This window comes from Amblyomma americanum, chromosome 1 (assembly GCF_052857255.1).
Source record: "Amblyomma americanum isolate KBUSLIRL-KWMA chromosome 1, ASM5285725v1, whole genome shotgun sequence".
Lineage (NCBI taxonomy): Eukaryota > Metazoa > Arthropoda > Arachnida > Ixodida > Ixodidae > Amblyomma > Amblyomma americanum.
The window spans coordinates 296,428,962-296,447,986 of NC_135497.1; the positions used below are offsets into that span (position 1 = coordinate 296,428,962).

Genomic DNA, 19,025 nt, shown 5'->3' on the forward strand with positions numbered 1-19,025 from the left:
AGACGGTGTCGACAAAGTAATTGCCTACGCCAGCCGGGCACGGTCGCGCGCTGAGTTGAACTACTCTACCACCGAAAAAGAATGCTTAGCCGTAGTCTGGGCAGTAGCTAAGTTCCGCCCATATCTGTATGGCAGACCGTTTTGTGTCGTCACCGACCACCATTCGCTGTGCTGGCTAAAAAATTTAAAGGACCCTTGCGGCCGCCTCGCCCGTTGGGCATTACGCCTGCAGGAATTCGATTTCACTGTCACCTATAAGTCCGGCCGGAACCACACCGACGCTGATAGCCTGTCACGCGCTCCCGTCGAACCTCCTCCACAAGACACCATCGACGACGACAGCTTCCTCGGAGCCGTCAGCACGTCTGAGCTCGTCTCCAGACAGCGTGCCGACGCCAAGCTGCGTCTGCTCATAGAACATCTCGAAGGTGGGCACCCTGAGATACCACGGTACCTAGCTCGTGGGATATCATCGTTTTGTCTCCGGAGCGGGGTGCTTTATAAAAAGAACTCTACTTCCAGTCCGACAACTTACCTGCTCGTCATACCGTCTGATTTACGAGATGAAGTTCTGGCCTGCCATGATGAGCCAACTTCCGGCCACCTTGGTGTTACCCGCACCTTGTCCCGAATCCGGCAGAACTATTACTGGCGCCAGCTCACGTCAAGCGTCAAGCGTTATGTCCGGACATGCCGGCAATGTCAGCGGCGGAAGAAACCGACGCTCAAGCCTCCCGGGCTGCTTCAGTGCATCAAGCCGCCACAAAAACCATTCGACAAAGTCGGCATGGACCTTTTGGGGCCATTTCCTCTTTCGTCGTCCGGCCACAATTGGATCGTAGTCGCCAGCGACTACTTGACCCGTTACGCTGAAACGAAGGCCCTTGCGCAAAGTACTGCCGCCGAAGTTGCCCTCTTCTTCATGCACAAAATCGTGCTTAGACACGGCGCCCCATCGATCATCATTACTGACCGAGGCAAGGCGTTTCAAGCCCGGCTCTTACGTGACGTCTTAACGCTTAGCCACACAGCTCATCGACCCACAACAGCGTACCATCCCCAAACCAATGGTCTAACAGAACGGCTCAACAAAACATTAGCGGACATGATCTCGATGTACGTTGACGTTGAACATAAAACGTTGGATGAGATCCTGCCGTACGTCACCTTCGCATATAATACAGCGACGCAGGAAACCACCCAGTTTACCCCGTTCCGTCTCGTCTATGGCAGGGAGGTCCGCATGATGTTGGATGCGATGCTCCCGTACGGCGATGATGAGGTAACCCCTGAAGCAGGCAACTTCGTGGAAAACGCAGAGCAAGCCCGTCAGCTGGCCCGCTTGAACATCAAGGACCAGCAATCCGTCGATGCTCGACACTATAACCTTCTGGACAGGGACGTGCACTACGAGCCGGGTGACAAGGTATGGGTGTGGACACCCTTGCGCCGCAAGGGGTTGTGCGAAAAGCTTATCAATCGGTATTTTGGCCCGTACAAAGTCCTGCGCCGCCTGAACAGCCTCAACTACGAAGTTGTCCCCGATGGAACTGTGGTCGCTGGCCGTCAGCGTCAACGGCCTGATGTCGTCCATGTAGTGCGCCTAAAACCGTACTTTTCGCGTGTCTGAGCGCTGTGTGAACGCTGTGTGTCGCCCGTTTACCTCCTTACCCCACGTGTGAACTTGACTCTCCTCACCTCTCAACTAGCGCCGGATGTATAATTCACCTCACCCATATTTTTCGTTTCTTTTTCCCCTTCTTCTCTCCCTGTACATAACCCATTCCACACCGAGACGGTGTTTGATTTCGCGGGAGGGAATAATGCCACGTGCCGAACGCGCCGCGCGGCCTCCACGCTTAGTCAACGACGACGACGAAGTGTTGTTGGCCCCCGAGGAGCTCTGGCTCTGTGCTTTGGGCCCTGGCTGTCTGATTAACGCGCCTAGCCTTCTGTTCCCCCCGACGTCTACCTGCACGGCTCCTCAGGTCGTGACAATATTTACAACTTTATTATTGCTCATTGTATTCAGAGATATGGAACCAAATGCGGTTCCAAATGACGCGCAAACCCTGCAGATATTGAAGCGAAAATCTTCACTACGCCTCCTTTTGGAGGCATTGGGCCGCAAGTTTGACCTTGAATATAGCTAGAGGTCAAAGAAATGACGCCTGTCTCGTATACCTCGGTGCACACCCGAAGCGCGCCCGTAAGTAAAGAAAGGGGGCGGTCCCACTCTGGCGGTGAGCGGGAACCATTTTTGGTGATATTTGTACGTCGACTGTACCTCGCTCGTTCGCTTCATAAATATGGTTCAGATATCTCCGAAAAGCTAGTTTTCTCTGCTTTCAAAAGATGCATTTCTTTTAACGGTAGCTGCAAATTTGTTTCAACTGTAAAAGAAAACGCAAAGATGAAAACTGGCAGTTGAGCTCAACTTGTCTCAGGAAATGCAAAATTGTGAGAAACCTCTTGCACCTAAAGAAATATATTTCGAGATACTTTGAGATGTGATGCTAGTGCGCATTTTTGAGCATTTAGAAGTACGTGTATAGATTAGTTTATTAGCCACGCTTGTTTGAAAAGCATAGAAAACAGAACAATATAATCTGCAATAACTTTTGGGATATGCATTGCACTGCGGCGACTTCTTGTACAGTTTGAGAACGTCTAATCGCTCATCTATTCTGAAAATTTCAGTCATCTGCCTAGTTTAGTTTAAAAGGTATTCCTGATCAAAGTTAGCGTTTTTCGAAATATTTAAAAACGGAATGCAATACTGTGCAGTTAACCAGCACTTCACAATTCTGAGATTTTGCGTGAAGAAACTAAGTACTGCGCTCTACGCGGCTAAGCATCGCCTTTACTCTACGGCTTTTGGGGAACGTGCACTGTCTAGTTGAAAAAATGTTGATTTTAGCTACCTTTTTCGTTGTGCTTATGAAGGGCACAAGCTCTCGGAACGTTCCGCAGCTTCTATTTTTCAGGTAAATATACTCTTAAAATATCGGGCTCTTATTCTTTTATTCAACTTGTAAAAATTATCGACTACAAAGTCCACAAATTACAAACAATAATAGCAATAACGCAGCGACATGCGATAAATGTAGTAAGTAGCGCCATCTACATTAGCGCACATGTACTAAATGGTCACAGTTCAGAAAAATGACAAGTGTGGCGCTGCCAAACACCTAAAATCAGGAGGTGTTCACGAGAGGGAATCATTTCTCTACAATATTTGCACGTTCCCTTCCATTTTGCCCTCTGTAGCTTCCGAGCAGATTTACACCATATTGCTTTGCTGGATTGCTTTTTGCGAAAGCAACACTACGCGAGTCGCCTAGCCATTTCGCAGAGCTGAGGAAAGGAGGTACTGCGCATGCGCGAGGAGCAGTGACGTCACACGGCGCCCGCCGTCGTCGCTGCGGCGGTGACTCAGGTGCCGCCGCCGCGCTCGCCAGTTGCGCATGCGCAGTAGCGGCGCATAGCTAGCGTGCCGGGGCCACCGCCGCTGCCGCGCGCTCTCCATAGCCTCTCCCGCCTCTCCCTGACGCTACGAAAAGCATTCTAGGCGTCCTCTTATTTTTCGAGGACAGCTTTGGCATTGCTGAAGAAGGAAGGAGACAGGATTTTGCCTCGTGCCGTCGGTTGTTCGTTGTTCCGGCTAGCGCTGTGCTGTGGAGGGGAAGTTGGAGAGCGCTCGATTCGCCTGCGCTCGCTGTACCATTTCGGCAAAGCTGTGCGGCGGTGCCCCTGAGTGTGTAGCGCTAGTTCCGGCAGTTTGAGCCACGGTGTAATAGTAGGCTATGTCTTTCACCGTGGTTTGAGCGCAGTTTGGCACTGTCTGCTTCCAAAACGGATGGTCGAGTGCAGGCCTGGTCGTCTGCTAGCCTTGGTGACGCCAGTGAATTGCAGCCAGCTGTTTCTGTTTACACCCCACATCAGCGGCTGCCAACATCTCGTATCTCGTGAAGAAATCTTCAAAGAGCACATCACAATAAAATGTTGCCATGAACCAGCCTCGATGCGTGCATGTGCACCTCGTGACAGCTGGCGCGAAACGACGCGACTGAACTGTGTCGACGTGCATCATGCTGCATGCACGTCTTTGTTTTTTACAGTGATGTCAGTCACGTGTAGCCGTTTTTTTGGAGAACTCGAGCAGTGCTCTAGCTTGTCGACGAGTGGAATTACTTGAGTCTCCGCCGTTTATCACTACGCGCAAACCATCATCTGCCTTCATGGCGGCTGCAGCTGCACTATTTCGGCACTAACCACTGAGAAGGGTTGCAGTTTTCCTGAACTACGCTCGCACTACTTTCAAACGAATGCCGTGGTTCAGAGCGCACCGTGTTTCACCGCTGAAATGAAGCCATGTGAGCTGGAGTGCCGCGGGAACCAGTTCATGTGGTACAGGCGAATCGAACGGATCTATAAGTCGGGTACAACCAGTGTTGTAGGCGTTATCGAAAAAAAGTAACTAAATACGTTACTCGTTACGCTAAAAGAAAAGAACGCGTTACCGCCTACGTTACCTACCATTGCCGAAAAAAAAAGGATCGCACGTTACTTTGCCGCTACTCCATGGCCATAATTACACTGCGGCTTCGCTGTAAGAACTGAAAATAACAATTTTATAAAGCTCATTTTTCACATAATTCCGACCTCACAAAGAAAACATAGGTGAACTCAACAAATTTACAGTAATTCTGGTGTGCTCCTGCTTACGAAATTACGCGGAAATTGTGTAGCATTAAAGGAATGCTTAGTTCCGGAAAAAAAATGTATTTGCGCACATGAACATTTTTTGTCACTTGAACCTGCATAATTATCACAAAAATGTTAGTGTTTATGTCAAGGTGTTCAAGGTCAGCCTCGCTCGCTTAGGAACTCAATAAACAGAAACGTAGCCGCAGTTGCAGATAGAAATAAACAAAATTTATTTTGAAAACAATGTTGATAAACAACGACAACTTTCTAATAGTTACAACTTGCTGTTACTGCAGCTGCACTGCAAAGCTGTCATCGGACAGCTTGCCTCTCTTCCTAGTGGGGTTGTTAGTGGGGGAGTGGGTTGTTCCTTGTTCAAGATAGGGGAGAAAGGGGGGGGGGTTGTATGACTATGAAGGGAGAAAGTTGGAGTGACAGTGTTGTTGAGCAGAAAGTTTTTAGAAAGTTTAGTATGAGGTAGCTCACTACTGCCGGCACAGGGACAAAGGTCCATTTCCTTCTTTTTTCCGATACTTCAGTGCTAAAGCCGGTTGACTGCAGTCCTCTTTTCTGTTCTGTACCATTGTACTCTTTCGACGGCTCTCTTGGGGCCATCTTGAAGTAAACTGGCGACATTCCTGAGTTTACTCAGAAGGGGAACTGCTTCCACAAAGAATGCGAGAGTGTTGCCTAGGAACAAGACCTTCTGGTTGGAAAACAAGCTTACAGAGAAACTGACTTACAGATTTCTGCAAATGGTCTATTGGTGGCTCGGCATGCGTGCACTCTTTAGAGAGTTCCGTGCGTGAGTGGTGTGGGGACAAGTGTGTGAATGCGTGTTCGTGCATTTTTTTTTTACTTGAGTGCGTCGTCAAGGGCAGGTGTTTTCTGGCATGCATGCGAGCCCCAACAAGGGTCGTCGAGAACACCGGTCTGTAGATGTTGTTTACTTGCAACAACATTTTCGGCGTTTCTTTTTCTGAAAAATAGGCGGAGCGGGGCAATTGAAATAAGAAATAACTAGTAACGTGACACCTCAAGTTACCGAAAAATGTTAACGTAAGCGAAAATCGTAAGCGAATTATTTTGCTGCGAATGTGTGAATGCATGGCAACTGGCCCATCTCAAAATGATTTGCTACTAACCCATGAAACCAAAGGGCGGGCTCAACACGAAAGTACAGTCATGAAATTTATGAGCGTGAACACAGCAGCGCGTGGCAGATAGCCTCGAACCCTACTCTTGACGATACGCGGCGGTCGCCTTCATAAACAAAGTGGAAAGGGATGTGTGTCCTGCTTGCTGGAAGCAGGCAAGGCGGCATAGCCCTTTCCACCACGTTGATAAAAGCAGCCGCCGCGTGTCGCCACAAGTAGGTCTTGAGGATACTTGCCATGCGCTCCCGTATTCACGCTCATAAATATCATGACTGTACACACGTTTCTTACGTGTTCCCTGTGCAATAAATATGACAATACACTCCGGTTACATTGAAATAATGGACAGTAGTCCGCCCAATATATTGGTTCGAAAACTACAAAGGCATGCACTCTGCTTTTAGCGCGTGCATTATTACGGGAAGCTGAAGCAAGACAAGGAAGCAGCTGCCAACGTTCTTCCATAGCGTGCCGCTCTTGGCATCGCATTTCAGTGTCAAATAAAATATCGCGGGAAAAAAAATATCAAAAATATCTCAAGGATGTTATAGCTGCCTGACAACGGACGGTGTGAAAATAACAGCTGTCGCTTCAATTTCCAGGTACGCGTGCGTGAACGCGCACACACGCACGCACGCTTTTTCTATCTTTGACGAACCCTAAATCGGGGCAAATCGACGCAAGGCGAGTAAGATATACATTTCAGCACGCGGTGGAAAATTCTAAAGGCAGTAAGCAACCTAATAAGGCAAGCTGGATGCAAGAAGAAAGACGTACAGTCCCCGTCAAAAGTATACAGCCCAAGGGGTTTACTTCTCAGCTGTTTAGCGGGGCTCCCTAGCACATCTAGCACTCCAAAGATTGGGAGGGTTGAGGAAGCGATGCTATTCCTCTCTCGAGAGGTCGCTGGGCATGCATAACGAGGCACGCAGCAGGCCTCACAAGCAAACCCCTTGGGCCGTATACTTTTGACGGGGGGTGTACGTCTAACATAAATAAGAGCACACAGTTCAGGGTCCTAACGGGAGAGGGGAGGGGGACGCCCCAAGTGCCCACAGAACTATCCCTTTATAGCTGGCCCCTTTTTTGACAACGTTTCTCCCCCCCCCCCCTTTCCTCGTTCAGTGTTTAGACTTAGTCCGCTTCGTGAATGATATGCATCTATGCTGCATTTTTTTAAACCTTGGCAAAATTCTGTTCAAATTGACCGTCCCGAATTGGTTGCAAGATGCCGCCGCATGTACGACGAATATTTTTTTCTGAGGCGAACTCATTCCGACACGCTGCGGTGATAACCCTCTCGGTAGAAATTTCACGTCTCTTGTGCAATATCGATTCATCTCAGCGGTAAACAGAAATTGACAGTTGCCCACTTCTCTAAACCTTGTTCTTCACCAACCCTAGATTCTATGGTTGGACAAGCATCCGTCGAGCGTTGTCTGAAGTTGTCTAGCTGTCTTTGTGACAGTTGTATTATCATAGATGTAACAATATTTGATAAAAAACATTTTTTTTTCAGCGCTCGAGTTGGCAGGTTACACTCTACACCAGGAGTGTTCCGACTACTACTAATATTACTATGCATCAACAGGGACGAAGTGATTGTACGCGCAAAAGACGAGGGCAGAAAGAAGAACACAAGAAAGGCACCGACTTCAACTATAAGGTTCATTGCAAAAAAAAAACGCCAGAAGTATATACCTGGGACATAAAAAAGCATGTATAATTTGCATGATATCACACCTTTCTATTTTTGTCGTCCGCTTTCCCTTTTCGCTTACTGCGTGCTGGGTTTCTTTTTCTTTGCCAACACTTATGTATCGACATTGAAAATAGAAAAGTCTGTAGTCGGGTACAACGCAAGAACGAAGCGGCACATACCCTCAAATGAGCCAAGGCTAAACAAGAGAGGGAGGGAAGCGGTCCTTTGTTCCCGTGCCGAGCATCCTTATCCCGAACAAAGTTAATCCCCCTTCCGATGCCGTTTGGGCAAAGACGGTACCCTCTTTGTCCCGGCTCTCCAACTTTTTCTCTTCACCCTTCCACAACCATATCCCGAACAAAGGAAGCTCCACTCGCGACGACAAGGCCCTTCTTCCCTCTATGCTTAGCCTTGGCTACATAGCCGCAGAAGGCTACCGTGTGTGGATGTGGAAAAACCAGCAAGGAGCAGGCAGAGAAAGAAGCATGCCGAACCACCCCAGCCAACACCTCCCCCCACGCACGACGGGGACAAGCAGCCGGGTTTGCCATGGTTCATCTGTAACCCTCTGAAGGCAGGCGCAGCAACAAAAGAAAAGCGTTCACGCAGCGCGCGGGTCAAGAAAGGACCGGAAACACATCTCAACCAGAACCAGTCTCGGGTCGCTCAGGGGCAAGACGGGTAGACACTTTCCCAGTCATGGATCAGTGTCGTAGCCTGGTGGCAGAATTTGAACTACTCGCAAGATGGCGGCAGTGGAACCGCCACCTTAAGAGAAGAAAGCAAGAGGCGCCGTAGTGAAGGACTATGGAATAAAAAGGTGTCGCCGCCACCGTCTGGAAGACGTTGAAGTAACGAGCGTTAGCTGTTTGGTTTACGAGATGAAGAATGCGAAGAACGCGCCGCTCGTCTCGAGAAACGGAATGAAATATCCTTTGAAACGGGGTGGATTGCCACCAGGCTGGGCTACGCGTGCACGCACGCCCCCTGGCGCCATCTATCAGAAAAATTACGATGCACGTCTACCCCCCCACCCCCCACCCCCCGATTGCCGATTTGCACTCCCTCAAAATACGTCCGAAACGAAATTTTCTTCGTTTCGGGGGCCAAGGTGGGCCTAGAATTCGGCTTGCGGTGCGATACGGTAACGCTTCAATTACTAATTGCTTGTATACAATGTTTACCTATTATTTAATTGTGGGTTTATTTCTACTCCACAACCCATAGGGTTTTATTTGCCTACCAACTTCGGTATTGTGAGCGAGGACATACCGTGGCGCCCCCTCTCGCCGGCGAACTTGTGACGTAATAAGATGGAAAGCGCGCGTTGAGCTGCTCTGAGCGATGCTCTTTCGTCCAGTTTAGTTGCGCGTTAATGGTCTAGTTACTTATTCATTCAGTTATTTAATAAATATTTGCTTCGGTCTGGGCCTGTTCAAGTCTATTTGAGGCATTTGCCCCCCCCCCCCCCATCCGGCAACAAAGCACGCCCCGAATGAGCGAGCTGTTGTGGAGTGTACGCCGGCGAGTTTTCGCCACTGCGACGGCTGTGCTCGAAGACCAGCGTTGTTGATGCCGTTATGGAGATTACGGGAGCTGCAACACCGCCACCACCAGTCAGAGGTAAGTGATTACAGAACCTCGGTAGCAAGATTTCTGTGACAGGTGCGAGTGACTACGGTCAGCGCCGGCGGGAGGGCGCCGTTCGACTGCTCCTTTGAGCTTCGTATATAGCCGAGTGAACGATGGGAATGACACGGAAAAATCTTCAACTGTGCAGAGCAGTCTTTCAGGTTATCTGTTCCATCGGCACTGACCGCGATCATATTGCCATTCGGGCTTCGGATGAATGTCTGTTCATCGTTTGTCACCATCATTTATTAACCGTTAAGGGTCCCGTAGGGACATTACATAAGTGGGGATACAGTGTCCGACGGTCATACATATGAAAAGGCAATCAAAATTGAGAAAACATGGCAATGTAAAAGAGAAACAAATTAATATAGTCAATGAAAGAAAATGGGAAGAAGAAGCACACAGAAATACATACTACAGTAATAGAACGCGTCCAGCAAAGTGTTTGGTGTTTTACAGTGCATCGTAGTTGACAACGGGTATAGGACGGTTTTATTATTCTTGAAAATGTTCGATGAGTAGCTGCCTAAAGTTGGAAGAATTAGTCTCAGCAACAATGTTTTCGGGTAGGTTATTCCAGAATTCAATCGCACAAGGAAGAAACGATTTGTTAAATGCATTGGTGGAGCCTTCTTGTACCCCCTCCCCAACTGTGATGTCCTGGTGCTGTGGGTACCATAATAAATAAATAATACAAGGAAATGTTGCTGTATATACTGGCAAAAAGTGTTGTCTAATTTTGTGTCAAACTTTTTTCGCACTTCAACCTAGATTTTTCATAAGCTTGAGGGCACTAACAGAGTCTTTCAGTGCACTCTGAGGATCTGGAGCGCTTATCAAGTTGAGAAGCACCAGGCTTCCTGATGGCAGCTGCGCAACACCACCAGAGATACACTAAGTTCAGGCGTTGTGTCCTTCAAGAGGATTAAAAAGTGCTTATGGGAAGTGAAAATGCTGTAAGGTGTGCTCAAGAAAGTAGGCTGATGGAACCTTTCAAGTTGCAGGCTAAACTGAAAACATCAAGGTGCCTGAAGGCGACGTGCTGAAGAGGCTGCTGAAAGAATTGCCGTACAACTGTGTTGCTCTCCGCCACTGTGAAGGCAGTAAGTGGATATATTATGTAGGTGGCTTAGTTTGATGCAGGCTGTTTCGTGACTGAACACCTTGTTAAAACTTGCCAGTTTAAATGTTCCAATGCCAAAAAATTAGCAAGCTTCCTTACTGTCTGCAGACTCTTATACGGTGCATTATCACTGTTTGTGCATGGCACTTGAACCTGCTGTTTAAATACCTATAAATCAATGGTTTCAGGGAAAAGTAGATGCTTTTTCATGTATTGCTTTTCAGTAAAAACCACCTTCTCAAACACAAAAATGCATAGGAATTTATTGTTTAAGGTACACCTTAAAATTTGAACTTTATTTTATGAAATCGTAGTCACCACCTGACTCGCGCGGTGCCAAGTAAATGCTCAAAGAGCACGACAGGAGACCATTCATGCAACGATGCAGCGCCACTGCTGCCCATGAAGACTTCTTTTAGTCTTCAACTTAATAAGCAGTGTCAAGAGAGTGCAACAAACGCAGGAGGCCATACATATGATGGCATTTAAGAAGCCACCAGCGCTTTTTGAAGCTGCCAGGAAGGCGATTGCAGCAGGAATGCTCTCTGCAGACGAGATTTATGGCTACGTGCACGAAGCGTACACAAATACGGAAATTGAACAGATAACTAAGCTAACAGAGGCCCAAGCAGATTCTCAGGATTGGCTGATATACAAAAAAGGAATGCTAATAGCATCAATTGCATATTCTCTATATACACTGGTGCACACACTTAAAACAAGGATGGGACTACATGATGTGCGACATCTTCCAAAAGAGGTTCTGAAAGAGAACTCAGTGCAGTCATCTGCAATGGTAAGAGGCACTCTAGTAGAAGAGACAGCAAAGGAGGCCTATTCAGCTGTAAGTCAGCACAAAAACTCGAATTTATGCAGTGCGGGCTTCTTATTTCAGACCAGCACTCATGCATTGGCGCCAGTCCAGATGGGCTAGTTACATGCGACTGTTGCACTCAAACAGTTCTTGAAGTGAAGTTCCCCATCAGTTAAGAAGAATTCAAAGCCAAAGAAATAATAACTGACGCTGTAAGCTTCTGTCTAAAGAAGACTAGCAAGTATTTTTGTCAGGTGCAGATGGGATTGGCAAGGGTATCGAGTGCAGACGTCTCGTGTTTCAAGAGAGCGAAAACTGCTTGCTGCTTGCTGAAATATTCAGCAAGTCTTTCTTTATTCACGTTGTGGACAGGGCTGTCTATTTTTTGAAGTCATACGTGCTACCTTGCCTTTTAACTCATTAAGCACAGTAGGTGTTCACCATTATTCATTTTATTATGCTAATGGCTGTAAATAAAGTGTTTGTTTTGTGCAATACACCTTTTCTCTGGGTCATGCTGTTCACTGCATAAATTAGTGATATGCAGGAATAGCTTGAGATTCCAAATGAGGAATGCATTGGGAGGAACTGATGCAAAGAAGAAAAAAACTACGAGAAAAATGAAAATACTAAATATTATAGGAAAACATTTTTGTCAAGAGAAGCAACGCATCTAATGTGCACATATAAAGGAAGTAACGAAACTGAAATAGATGATGAACACTGGTAACAAGATGCAAAACAAGAATTTTTTAAAGAGCAGAGCAAATACAATGCTGATCTCACTTAACAATATAGAAAAATCTGCACCATTTGGTGGAAGCGAATTAACAAATGAGCCATAGGAACCACAATCCAAAGAAAGAACGACTTGAACACATGTCATATGTACTTTGGTAACGTTCTACTTAAGCAAAAACTTGTCACAAAAGAAAATGGGCTTAGATAAATTCAAAATTCCCGCAATGACCTGTACAACAGAATAAATGTAAGCAAAAAACTCTGTGCCCAAGTTCCCCACCAAAATCTTGAACACTTTCATGCGCTCAATGGCACGTTCAAAGTTAATACGTTCAACGTTAATGCTTTGATTTTTTCTGCTTCATGTTTATCAACTTGCTTTCTCTTTCGTACGAACGGTTGACGCACTATTGTGATGTGATGCTCGAGGCAGAGTTTGTCTATTAAGAATCCTTTATCCTCCATGACACTATCAACTGAAGGGAGAAACCTTTCCAGTATTTTGCTCTCCTTTGTTATGTGGGAGTCAGATGCCAGACCACCATAAGCTTCACTTACGTAACTGATGTGGCCTCCTAGTGTCTCACAGACTAAAACTTTGGCTGTGTACACGCCCCTATACCAGCTGTATGCCAACATCTGGGACTCCATATCCCGTGGCCTCTGAATTTGGATCTCCGTGCAGGCTAACACAGCTCTCACACTCGAGTAGTCCTTAAGGTACACAGTCAAATTATCAACAACAGCTTCCTTGCTCGGCCAGAAGACTGCATCTTCAAGATTGCAGCTAGGATTACTACATTAGCCTTGAATATTTCTGACGTTGTGGTGCGAAGAATGCCAAAAAGCACACCAAGCAGTGAAAATGACATGTTGTGATTTAGCTTGACGAAAGTTAACAGTACCGCATCTTCATTTGGTAAGTAAAAGCTTTTTGCTTGAATGACTATCTGGCTGTCACTGTAAACATCGCACGTGTTGTAGAACAGCTGAAAGCAGGGAATCCCAGTTAATATGTTTAAATCTTTTCCTCCCTGCATACTTGGCGTGCTCAGTGGTTGTTGTCGTGCAGCATCGACCGTACTAACTTGCACACCAATCTCCTTCCTTATGGACTGAAGATCGGCAGGGATATCTGAAAATAAAATATATCTCTGTAATTAACATATGTAATAAATGAATGAAATAATAAAATAAACATGCATCTAATAATGATACCTTGATTTCTACCTGGGCTGGGACTGATATCTGCATCACTTCCTGAGTCAGGCACAATAAGTTCAATTTCTGCCAAGTCAGATGTGTTGTCTTCTTCTCAGGGTCATGTGCAGACAATGGGACCAAATTCTCTTTAGGGAAAATGTGGCGTAATGGCCTGCCTTCTGAAAATAAAAATCTGCTTCAGATATGTCTCTCCTACAATGGTACTGCAAATTTCTAGCTGCACAAAAGCCGACAATTACAACAGACAACCACAGCCTCTGCAATTCAAGTAGGTATAAATTCTTCACGCTCACTGCATTGAATGTAATATCAGCCTTAATTCCTACCTAATGGCATTGTTGACGAACAAATGACAAATCTCAGTTGATACAGAGGCGATACGTAATGCTACACAGACAAAATTATGATTACCAATCACATGAAAAGCAGTTTAGCTGGCCTTTGTATTTCATTAATGTTCGTCATTTAATACTTCGTGTCTGTTTGCGTCGCTCATTTGTGCAAAAAAAATTTTAGCTTAGCACTGACGTACAGTGATATCATAATGCATAAAACGCGAATATTTATTCTATCTGTTTTAAATAGCACTCTTATATGTTCGTACAAGGGGCACAAAAATGAAAAGCAAAGATATGAACATGCCACAAACGCACTGATTAAAGTGGCTATGAGAAAAAGTCACATCGGCAAGAATAGGAGTGCCAAATCAGAAAATTGCCTTTACCGTGGAATTCACATGTCATAAGCAAGCTTTTAGGAGACTCGCGGCACAATGAACACGTCAATTTATCAGTTACAGGCCAGACCAACACCACAGTACCAAAAGCTTTGCCACTCATAACAACAGGCGCAGCAATCTAAAACGGCGTTATTAAACATGCACAGAATGCGATGGTTTTGACTTCCGAACATTTAAATATGTTTCCAGGATGACGAGCTATGCGCGAAACTGCGATAACCGCGCTCACGGCCCCATGCATACTGCCTACATCGGCTCTTTACCCTCTTTCGACGACGCCGACTTGACGGCTGGCGGTGCGAAGATCGGACAGACAGGTTCTGGGTCGGTACTGCTTCGCGTAGAAGACAGCGCCTTTTCCATCCTGCCAGCAATACGCCTTCGTTAGCTTCACAAGTGATACGCGCGAGGGCGGTAACGCGCACGGCTCAGTCGCCCACTACTCACCGAACAGTTTAGCGCCAGCGCCATACACGAAGTCTTTCTCACCGAAATGTTTCCTGCCAGCACACACGAGAATGAGCACTTGCGCCTTTTCCCATTCGCAATTTGATCATCCAAGCTTCGCGCATCTTCCTGCATTTCGGGTAGAAATGGATGCTTACGTCGAGCTCTCACGCGTACATCCGGCATTGAGGCACCGAATAGTAAGCGACCATGGCAACAGCTGAAATGAACCGTAGCACTCCCAGCGACGCACACCATCAGAATGTGCAGTGTTGGCACCCATTAGCACAAAAATACAGATAATAACGCAATTTTCAGCTTGCAAGACGCTTCTCCAGATCTAGCGTCTGCTTCCACAACAGTAAGAGGAGTCCGGCAATCCCACTTACTATACGTAAAGTCGACGCTAGAGCCAGTCGCCCCAGTGGTGGAGCTCGCTCCCAATACACCTGTCCCCGAATGGGTGCCCGTTGGTGTCGGAGCATATATAAAGGAACGAATGTATATGCTTGTGTAGCGGTCCCCTAACGGCACAGTTTGCCTACCCGGTTTAGGATAATGTTTGGTGGAGGGAGGGATGAGAGGGCACAACCAATTTTAATGGCCACAATCTTGTATTCGAGAAACTGAAACTACGCTGCCATTTCGTCCCCTGACCTCATGCTCACACAGTTCCACCTCTATCCACCATATTCGACCGTGACGTCATCATTGGCACGCGGCAGGTGGCTGCTTCTACAATGCCATTGTAGAGAGCGCTACAAATCTCAATGCGAGGTGCGCTGTTTTCTAGTTGCAGCTACTGATGGCGCTTTGATCTCAGGGTGGTAGGAGACCTCACGAAATCTCGAAACGTGATGAGTAGTTGCTGGCACAGATGGCGCTGTGAACAATGGTGGTAGCAGGCCCCACGAAATCACGAAACGTGATGAGGAAGAGCTAACGCTCTTAAAAATTTGGTCTTGGGGGAAAGGGGATGGCACATTATCTTTCTCACATATCGGCGGACACATGAACTGCGCGGTAAGCGAAGGAATAAAGGAGGGAATATGAGAAGAAAAGAAGAAAGAGCTGCCGTAGTGGAGGGCTCCAGAATAATTTTTGGCACCTGGGGATCTTTAACTTGCACTGACATCGCACAGCACACGTGCGCTTTAGCGTTTCACTTCCACCGAACCGCGGCCGCCGCGGTCGGGTTCGAAACCAGGTACTCGGGATCGGTAGCCGAGCGCCCGCATCACTGAGCCGCCGCGGCGGGAAAATAATTTCGACCACCTTGGTGATCTTAAACTTGCACTGAGATCGCACAGCACACGGGTGCCTTTAGCGTTTCGCCTCCATCCAAACGCAGCCGCCGCGCTCGGATTTGAACCCGGGTACTCCGCATCAGTAGCAGAACGCTCTAAGCACTGAGACAACGCGGCGGGTAAGGGAAGGAAAGCTAAATGAAAGTTGGTTTTAAGAACAGTAAATTACGCCTGTCTCACAATGCGCCATTTCCTTTCCCCAAAAACCCAATTTCTTTTCAGTTTGGCTTCCTGAAATTACCTGCAGGTTTTGTGCGTCGTTTGGAGCCGGATTTGGTTCCATATCTCCGAATGCAACGAGCAAGAATACAGTTCTAAATATCACTGAAACTATAAGAAATATATACTCTTTTGTGTGAGCGCCTTTAATGTTGTTTCGAAGAAAGCAAGATGTTTAACAAATAAAAAATGCCTAATACCGTGTGTAAGTACGAATATCTATGAAAACCGCGAGTTGCTCGACCATAAACATAGGCAGCGAGATGCAGCTTTTCGCTTTCGACCGAGGTTTATAGTTTCGGATTCTGGCGTGCAGACGCCGGTGCGTATGGGCTCCAGTCATTTTTCCTATTTTTACCAACTTTTCAACTTCCGCTGAATTTTATTGTGTCTACCGAAGTTCATGAAGGTGCGCGGGAACTGCCCAGCCCATTTTCGAAACCGGCACTCCGTTTTTGTGGCCTACTTGCACACTTGATTCCACCGAGCCCAGTGCCAGCCTCGCTAAGCCTACCTACGCTGGAGATAGGCTCCGCTTCGCAGCCCGGCCCAGTGCTTCGTCAAGCATGGACTTCGTCACCGTAGAGGGGGACGATTCAGCCCCTGAAGAGTATATTGCCGCGAAGCTTGCTTTTTGTCTGTTCTTCTTATCGCGGCATTCACGCCGCATTATCACTTTTCTGGGACGCGAGACGCGACCAGAGTTATTTCGATTTTTCCTAGCCTCGCGCAAGTGTGCCTACTATGTTCTGGAACTTTCCTTGCCGCCTTTAAAATCGAGTACGGCTAAGAGCGGCGGGCATTCTGTTAGTCGACGACCGCCGAGCACGTTCGCTGCTGTCGCCGCCGCTGAGTTTTCAGAGCTGTTCTTAGTGGGCGTAAGCCAGCCTATTAAAGTATTCTCTTACGAGCTGCTCTGTGCCTTCCTCAAGACCGGACCCCAGTCGGTGCTACGTGACCCCGGCGGAGTTCCCGTCACCACCTCGTGACATCTGGTGAAGGTGCTGGGTAATGCACCCAACCCAACCTGGAAGATCCACCGTAGAGAACGAGAGCCAAGAAGATCCCGAGGTACGACACAGCCGCCGTCTTCAAGGCCTGCAAGCTCAGCACGGATTACTACCGGATCCTACTCGACAACGACAACAAGCTCCAGCGCCCCCATGACCGAGCCAGCGACGTCCACCCCTGTCATGCTCCACCAGCCACGGGTGCCTCCAACCTTCCACGGCTACCCTGGCGACGACCCGGAAGATTGGATAGACAACTTTGAGCGCGTGGCTACATTTACAGGTGGGAAGATGACATGAAGCTCCGCTATGTTTTCTTTTCCCTTGACGGTCCTGCAAGAACGTGGTACGAAAACCACGAGACTACCTTGAAGACCTGGAAATTATTCAAGTCTGAAGTCGTGAAGGCGTTTACCAACATTCTCCGGAAGGAAAAGGCGCAGATGCTGCTGTACTCACGGATGCAGCACCCAAACGAAACTGTCAGCATGTACGTCGAAGAAATGCAGCGTCTTTTCCGCCGAGCTGACCAAAATATGACGGAGGAGAAGAAAACCGGATATCTAATGCGGGGCGTAAAGGAGTCTCTTTTCGCTGGCCTCGTACGAAATCCGCCCAAGACTTTCGCCGAATTCGCCGAAGAAGCGTCAACGATTGAGAAGACCCTGGACGCCCGCACAAGGCAGTACAACCGACCACCGCAGGTCTGCTCCAGCTTTCCGGACACGACGACTACAACCAGCGACTTGCGGGAGATCATCCGTGAAATCGCCCGCGAAGAACTACGCCGGCTGCTGCCATCATCTTCACAACCTCAAGTAGCGAGCCTGACGGAAGTCGTCCATGAAGAAGTGCGGCATGCGCTTGGCTCCCCTTCTGCGACGACTGAACCTCAAGCTCCAGCCATGTGTTACGTCGCTGCAGTACGCAAGCCCGCGCCTCGACGTGCCACCCCAAGCCCTATTCGACGTGAGCCAGCAGTGCTGGACCGCCGCCCTCCGGGCCCCGCCCACCCGACCGATGAACAACGTTCGGGCCCAAGGAAATGCGACACCTGGAGAACCCGTGACAACCGTCCGCTGTGCTTCCACTGCGGTGAAGCCGGTCACGTCCTGCGTCACTGCCCGTTCCGACGCATCGGTCTTCGCGGATTCGCCGTTGACGCACCACGACCACGCTTCGGCCAACATCCACAAGAAATCGACGACTACCTGCGCCGCGACGAATACGTGTTGAGCCGATTTTCCCGCTCACCCTCGCCGCGAGCCTCGCGCTTCACGTCGCCCTGCCACAGCTACGCAGCGGCTGTGCGAGGAAGGTCCCCCAGCCCCCGTAGGGGAAACTGAAAGCAGCAACCTTAGGACGTGAGGTTGCTTCCCGGCAAAAAAAACGAAGACCCTCCAACGACGAGAACTCACGGCGACGCCGCACCGACGACGACACGACGCAACTTAAGAGACCCCAAGGCCACCGACATCGACAAGCCCCTGCATCCGCAGTCGCAATCACCGACCAAGCCGTGACCCGACTCCGAAAGTTACGTGCAACGCAAGAGCAAGGACTTCCGATCTAGAGGTGACTGTCGACGGCCGAAACGTTACTGCTCTAATCGACACGGGAGCTGACTATTCCGTGCTGAGTGGTTCCTTCGCCGACCGGATCAAGAAAGTGACGACGACTTGGGATGGCCCGCAGATACGCACAGCAGGCGGACACCTCATCACGCCATCAGGAAGGTGCACTGCGAGACTGACTGTCAACGGACACACATATCCGACAGTATTCGTTGTACTTCAGAAATGTTCCCGTGACGTCATTCTGGGGATGGACTTCTTGACACAGCACCGCGCAGTCATCGACCTCAAGTCCAAGTCCATCACGCTTTCGACGGACGAAGCTTTACCTCCGAAAACGACCCCAGAGCAGTCAAAGGCCCTCAGTGTTCTCGATGAAGAACTAACCATCCCACCCCGGTCCAGCATCATCGTCCCCGTCTGAGCAAGAAATTTCGAAGACGCAGAAGGCATCATCGAGGGAAACACGCAGTTGCTCTTAGACAGACGACTTGGCGTCGCAAGAGGCATCGCTCATTTGCGGCATGGAAAAGCCGAAGTACTGGTCACGAACTTCAGCGAAGAATACCGACACCTCAACAGAGGCACTACAATTGCGTTCTTGGACGAAGCAACTGATTTAC

The 19,025-nt window shown here is 48.3% G+C and overlaps 1 pseudogene; it reads right to left on the minus strand.

The window, feature by feature from the left end:
- Positions 1–9,966: 9,966 nt before the first annotated feature.
- Positions 9,967–18,813, minus strand: LOC144119160 (uncharacterized; annotated as a pseudogene).
- Positions 18,814–19,025: the final 212 nt, after the last annotated feature.